Below are 6,087 nucleotides of genomic sequence, written 5' to 3' on the forward strand. Positions count from 1 at the left end.
GAATTAAACTTCTTGCTGTTTCCGTGAGTGCCGTCTGCGATCTCTTCTTTCAAGTTTTCTACGCTTATGCTTATGGCGGACTGAGCACCGGACTTGTGGCATTTGGACCTGAAGGTGCAGTGATCCAGTATACTCCGGCAGAATCGTGAGTGCGGCAGTGCCGACATTTCTCCTTCTCCATGTGTTCGCTAATCTTTCACTGGGTACTTGTTCCCCTGTTGAGTCAAGAAATTGAATATTCTACCTCTGCAGTAGAATATCTACCTTATAAAACTGATGGCCTCTTCTCCCGATAGGCCATCAATATTAGATCAGTGGGGGACTGATTCTTGACACTTCTATGGATTAGATATTTAAAGGAGATGCAGTGCTTGTCTTTCCATGCAGCCCCTTTAAACAGCTGGTTGGTGGTGTTGCCAGGAGTCTAGTAGGTCATAAATGTATCAACCATTTCCCCATTACTCATGGGAGCTATTACCATTCTCCATTCTGCTGTGAGGACCAATACTAAATTTTACAGGCACAATACCATTTCCTGTGGCAAGGTGTACTTTGAAGCTCCTGAGCCCCAATGCCCCCTACCTACCATTTAGAATCCTAGTGTCTTTTTCTGCTGCTGAGTAGTATTTAAGTCCCTCAAGGTTCTGGAACCTGACTAGGTGTGACTGCTATCTCTAACCTGCCTACAGCTATGTTCGTGAGCTATGGCTATCATTGTTTGGTAACCTCCCCTAAAATTGAATTATTTTTAAAGGCTGTGTTTATTGCAAACAAATCTCTTTTCAACCAGCAGATAATGAAGGGTGTGACAAGTGTGTTGCAATTGTGCTAACAATGGGACTTAGGCAACCATACATGATATTTGATAGAGAGTCACCATGTTTTCCTAGTCTCCTGCAGTTAATCTGTAAATGTAAAGAAGGTTGTGCCTAGAATGACCATCAGCTATTGTTCAGTGCTTTTGTGGACAGATTTGTGGACAGATTTGTCTACATTCCATTATAAACATTAAAAACCACATCCCAGTGTTTCGGGGACAATGACTTCAATTTAGCAGTATGCGGAATGAGGTTTTAGTCAAAGAAGAGACATATTCTGTAAGGCCATATTCATGCATAGGAATATAGAAACCAATATAATCCTAAATAGACAAAACCTAATTGCTATCAAATAAATAAGCCATACTGTGTACATTATAGACTTACTGGAAGTATCCCTAATGCATTCTGGTTCCTGAGTACTATAGAGTTTGGTTAGTTCAACCGTTCCTGAGATGAGTACTCTAGAGTTTGGTTAGTTCAACCTACTTAGCTTTATTGGGTGGTCCAAGAGGTAAAAAATATGGCAGCAGGAAATGCCAACACTTCAGTGGTCATCCTGCTTGTCTTAATTTACATAAATGATGATGTGCCATACCACAGTGTGAGCAACAGGACCAGTGGTTATGTGCCATTCTTACTGGCATCACTGCTGAGGCCTGTAAGAAAGCAACAGACGTTGAATTTTCCTGCAGTGCCTCTGCAGGAGAAATAAAGCATTACACCATTTTTCATAAGTTAAAGGGGTGTTTTCACTTCAGCCAGTTATTCCCTATCCACAAAATAGAGAATAGCTTGCACATTTGTGGAAGTCACACAGCACCGGTCCTGAGAATACCAGTAAATTGTGGCCTTCTCTAGTTATGCCATGTCTACTCTGTTAATTGCAGGCCACACTTTAATGCATCCTTGGGAACAACAGGGGACCCAGAGGTCAGACCACCATTATTACCCAAGTTATCCCCTATCCTGTGAGGAGGGCATTTCTTGTTGAATTGAGAATACTCAAAGGGTCGTCATTGCAATGCATGGACATGACTCCCGAGAGGGAGATGTTGCTTGATTGGTTAGGGCCCCATGTACCATCTCTAAGTCTCATGATTGGATTTTTAAAATAGGTTTCCTAAAGCAGATACCCCAATAAATAATATTTGATTCAATAGTTTAATATAAAATAGACAGATATAATAAAATCTCTACCACTGCTGTGACTGTTCTACCTAGCAATGATTATGCCACAGATTGCTTTCATTAAGACTCTCTGCCAGCTCCTAGGACAATTACACCCTCAAAGTCATGCTCAGCCGGAGGTTATACTTGAGGGAGATTAAAGGGGTACTCCGGCCCTAAAATATCTTATTCCCTATCCAAAGGATAGGGGAAAAAATGCCTGATAGCGGGGGTCCCGCTGCTGGGGACCCCTGCAATCTTTCATGCAGCACCGTGCTATCCTCAGCCTCCGGAGCGAACATCACTCCGGGTCTGATGAATCACGATCACGGGCCGGAGTATCGTGATGTCAAGGCTCCACCCCCGTGTGATGTCACGCTCCGCCCCCTCAATGTTCGCTTCGGGTCTGATGAATCACGATCACGGGTCCGGAGTATCGTGATGTCACGGCTCCAACCCGTGTAATGTCACGCTCCGCCCCCTCAATGAAAGCCCATAGGCTTGCATGGAGGGGGCAGAGCGTGACATCACACAGGGGTGGAGCCATGATGTCACGATACTCCGGCCTAGGGATGAGCGAATCGAATCTGCCAAATCCAAATTTGATAAGAATTTCAGGAAAAATTTGATTTGCAACGAATCTGAATATTGCCACAATTTGATTGCGCAAATCGCTTAATTAAACTCCATTTAGTGCCGTCCAGCCTCCAGGGCATCTAAAATGGCGGATCCACATGTGAGGACAATGTGAGGACATGGGGAAAGGAATCCTGGGAAGGTGGGAACAAGGGTAGGTGGGATGACCCTGAATCGCATGCAGCATGCGGCCTATCAGCAGCCAGCCACCCCTGCGATTTCACAGCCCTTTATAAATGGCAGCCATCTTGTGACCAGTCACTTCTGCCTTTTATTTCAGAGAGATAGAGAGGGACAGACAGCGCTGTGTGTTGCACAGAAAAGCATTTTTCCAACAGAGATTCACCTCCCATTCACATCAGCATTCTGTTGCACAGAGAGGGACAGAGAGCAGAGCAGTGTGTGTTGCACAGAAATTTTTTTTTACAGCAGCGATTCAACTCCCTGTAACTACAGCGTTCTATTACAGAGAGGGACAGAGAGCAGTGTGTTGCACTGAACATCAGCGATTCACCTTAACCTCCCTGGCGGTATGATTCTGTCTGAAAATGTGTACCAAAAGCGGTACAATTTTTTTTAACTCAATTTCACATCTCCCTCCGCCCATTTCACATCTCCCCCGTCACATTCCCCTCTCCCTTGTCACATCCCCCGTCACATTCTCCCCCCTCCTTGTCACATTCTTCCCCCCTTGTCACATTCCCCCCCCTTGTCACATTCTCCCCCTTCATGTTACATTCCCCTCCCCCTGTCACATCCCCCCCCTTGTCACATCCCCCCTTCATGTCACATTCCCCTCCCCCCCTGTCACATCCCCCCTTCATGTCACATTCCCCTCCCCCCCTGTCACATCCACCCTTCATGTCACATTCCCCTCCCCCCCTGTCACATCCCCCCTGTCACATGCCCCCCTGTCACATCCCCCCCAGTCACATTCCTTGTCACATTCCCCCCTTGTCACATTCCCCCCAGTCACATTCCCCCCCAGTCACATTCCCCCCCAGTCACATTCCCCCCCTGTCACATTCCCCCCTTGTCACATTCCCCCCAGTCACATTCCCCCCCAGTCACATTCCCCCCCAGTCACATTCCCCCCCTGTCACATTCCCCCCTTGTCACATTCCCCCCAGTCACATTCCCCCCCAGTCACATTCCCCCCCTGTCACAGTCCCCCCCTGTCACATTCCCCCCCCTGTCACATTCCCCCCCAGTCACATCCCCCCCCCTGTCACATTCCCCCCCAGTCACATCCCCCCTTCATGTCACATTCCCCTCCCCCCCTGTCACATTCCCCCCCCTGTCACATTCCCCCCCTGTCACATTCCCCCCTTGTCACATTCTTCCCCCCCCCCCCCCTTCTCACCTTGTCCTGCAGCAAATACACTAGGTTTGCCGGCAGATTTCAAACCTAGTGTATTTGCTGCAGAACAAGCCCTTTCCCCTTCAGCCAATCACAGGCTTTACACCACTGCGGCCTGTGATTGGCTGAAAAGTGAAAGGTCCTAGAAGATGAATAGTGAAGAGAGGACACCCCGGACCGCACGGAGGGGAACGACATCTGCAGGGACCGGGACTAGGTGAGCAAAAGTTTTTTTATTTTACTACTTCTTCCTTTTACACTTAGCTCAGTGTTTTTCTACCAGGGGGCCTCCAGCTGTTGTGAAACTACTACTCCCAGCATGCCCGGACAGCCTTTGGCTGTTCGGGCATGCTGAGAGTTGTAGTTTTGGAACAGCTGGAGGCCCCCTGGTAGGGAAACACTGACTTTTAGTATTTTTCTTTACCTGCTCTGGCCGGCCCCCGCAACGGGAGCCGACCAGAGCAGATAATCGCATGTTTTCCCGGGGGGCCGCATCGGTATATCGCATTGCTTTTGCGATATATCGTGCAGCCCGGCCGGGAACTCTGCAATTCTACCCCGAGCGTGACTCGGGGTTACCGATCCTGGCAGGGAAAATTAACCCCGAGTCACGCTCGGGAATACCGCTCAGGAGGTTAAGCCCAAATCCTGTCTAGAAGCATTGATAGTGAAGGGAGTGAGATTGAGAGAGAGAGAGTGCAATTTTGGGTGTAGTACACAGTGACTGTGTGCTGCAGCACTGGTGTGTACTGCTGGTGTTGTAGACAAATACTGTTTTAAGTATACTGGAGCACATTGTCCTCCCCTCATAAGTGCATACCACATATGTACATCTAAGTGGTGTATTATTTTGTTCATGTTAAAGTCTTAAGTGCCTTGATACTGTGAAAGGCCAGGCAAAAGTACACACCGCCTGGTGTTGTACACAAATACTTTTTTAAGCATACTGGAGCGCATTGCCATCCCCTCATAAGTGCATACCACATATGTACATCTCGATGGTGTATTATTGTGTTCCTGATAAAGTCTTAAGGGCCTAGATACTGTGAAAGGCCAGGCAAAAGTATACACTGGCTGTTGTTGTACACAAATACTTTTTTAAGCGCACTGGAGCGCTTTTTCCTCGCCTCATAAGTGCAAATCACATACGTAAATCTAAGTGGTGTACTATTTGGTTCCTTTTAAAGTCTTAAGGGCCCAGATACTGTGAAAGGCCAGGCAAAAAAACACACTACTGTTTTAAGCGTAGTGGAGCGTATTGTACAGCCCTCATAAACACACTTAGTATGTCAGGCTGAGAAGTGCCAGGACGTGCACATAGGAGTGGCAGTGGCCTAAATTTATCAGGCAGCTCCCGGTATCAGCTAGAGGTCGTGTCTCGACCAGCAACCCATCTGCCATCATCGATTGGTTAACCTGGTCATCCACTTCATCACAAGTGACATCTGACACCCCTAGTGAACAGTTGGCGGGTTCCTCAGACACAACCCTCAGTTGGCATGGCCCGGGAGCAGTCCCTGTCCTCCCATTGCCTATGTCCTATGCTGTTCCCTCCCCCACAGAAGTATCTTATGCTGTAGGTTCAGCTCCACTATTTAGTGAGGACGATCTAGAGGACAGTTAGCAGCTACTGCCCAGCCAAGAAGTGGAGGAGACATCCGCCGCTTCCTCCGCTAGGCGGGCAAGTAGTGGTGAGGAGAGTGGCGTGGGAGGTGGTGTTGCAAGCGGTAAGGCTCCTGAAGCAGACACTGTTGAGGAACCTGAGGAGGACATCAGTGACGTGCAGACACAACTCGATGATGATGAAGACAATTGCACTTGGGAGCCGGGTGCAGAAGGGGCTTCATCATCATCAGGAGAAGAGGGTTGCAGGTTGCGCATGAGGCAGCAGCTGAGCCAGCAAGGTGGTAGCATGGTTGGGAGTCAGCATGGTGGCAGAAGTGAAAAGTCTGGAGCCAAACCTGCCTTGGGTAAACCACCTGCTTCGCGGCAGCCTACCTTCACAGGAGATAGTGAAACAGGGGTTCCTGGAGTCGGCAGCAGTAGCAGTCAATCAGTGTGGACTGCTGGTGGAAAATCAGCTTCTCGGCGGTGTGGCAGTTT

This window comes from Hyla sarda, chromosome 4 (assembly GCF_029499605.1).
Source record: "Hyla sarda isolate aHylSar1 chromosome 4, aHylSar1.hap1, whole genome shotgun sequence".
NCBI classification, from domain to species: Eukaryota; Metazoa; Chordata; class Amphibia; order Anura; family Hylidae; genus Hyla; species Hyla sarda.